Raw genomic sequence first — 1365 nt, 5'->3', positions numbered from 1 at the left:
TATATATATATATATGATTCGAATTCACGGAAAACAAAAGACAGACAGGTGAGGGAACAGCAAGCAGGTGTATTAGTTTGACACTCGAGGAAAATGGAAAAATCTTTGAGGTTTGGAGCATATGCTCTTCGATAGAAAGTGATAAGGGGTTATTTTCAGGCCCAAGGTGCCACGCAACGGAACTGAACCTGGAACTATGTGATTAGGAAGCAAACTGCTTACCACCCGTAATTTTTTTCTTCGTTGGATTGCATGAAGTAAGATCATATTTTGAACAATTGAGGATTTTATTGTCACGAAAATGAACGAAATAAGTAGAAAATGGGTTGTTTTGCTTTTATTAATATTGAGAGGTTTTTTTTCTTTTTTTCTGAACATTTGTCAATAATGGCGTCTAGAATAACGAGAAGAAATGCTACCTACATAGGGAACAGAAAGAAAAAGTGAAAAACTTAAGATGTTTGTCGCAACACAAAGATGGGAGAAAAAATTGACATAACAAAATAAAAAATAAGACAGAGACTTTACTATTGATAACAGTATCTTTCTCTCTCTCTCTCACACACACACACACACACTTTCTCTTTCTCTCTCACACACACACACTTTCTCTTTCTCTCTCTCTCTCACACACACACACAGAGCTTTATAGAAGGGACTATTACGTGACAAATGTCTTATTCGGCTTCGTTTTGAAATGTCATTAGAACACACGAACATCGCACACGCTGAGCCCATTTGTGTGAAAATGTGTTTTTGCATAAATTAGGTCAGTTCGTGCAAGGTTGTTTAAGCTGCTATTTTTTTCTGACCGTTCAAAGTTTTTTTGTTTTTTTTTTTAAATAAAAAAAATTTATCTGTCCTTCAACCGCCTACCTAAAGTAATCAGAAATATGAATGGAATCTCTACTGAAACATTAAGGAAAAAAAGAAAAAAGGACAAAAAAACATTGGATAAACTCCTAACGACGACTCCGAACCAGCCAACCATTCAATGATAGTCAGGGAAGACCGGCTGCTAAAAGCTCAATCATCGACCAACTTCCAGCCATAAAGCGACAGCAAAACTGAAGCTATAGTAGAAGGCACTTGCCTAAGGTGCCACGCAGTGGGACTGAACACAGAACCATGTGGTTGGTAAGCAAGTTACTTACCACACAGCCACTCTGTATATATACGGAGGGTTTCTTTCAGTTTCCATCTTCCAAATCCACTCACAAGGCTTTGGTCGGCCATATATATATTCCCCGAAAAGATGAAAGGCAAAGTCGACCTCGGCAGAATTTGAACTCAGAACGTAGCGACGGGCGAAATACTGCAAAGCAACGATTCTACCAGATCGCCACCTTAAATTACCGTAAAATA

Source organism: Octopus bimaculoides, chromosome 20, assembly GCF_001194135.2.
Source record: "Octopus bimaculoides isolate UCB-OBI-ISO-001 chromosome 20, ASM119413v2, whole genome shotgun sequence".
Lineage (NCBI taxonomy): Eukaryota > Metazoa > Mollusca > Cephalopoda > Octopoda > Octopodidae > Octopus > Octopus bimaculoides.
This window is presented reverse-complemented; position numbering follows the sequence as displayed.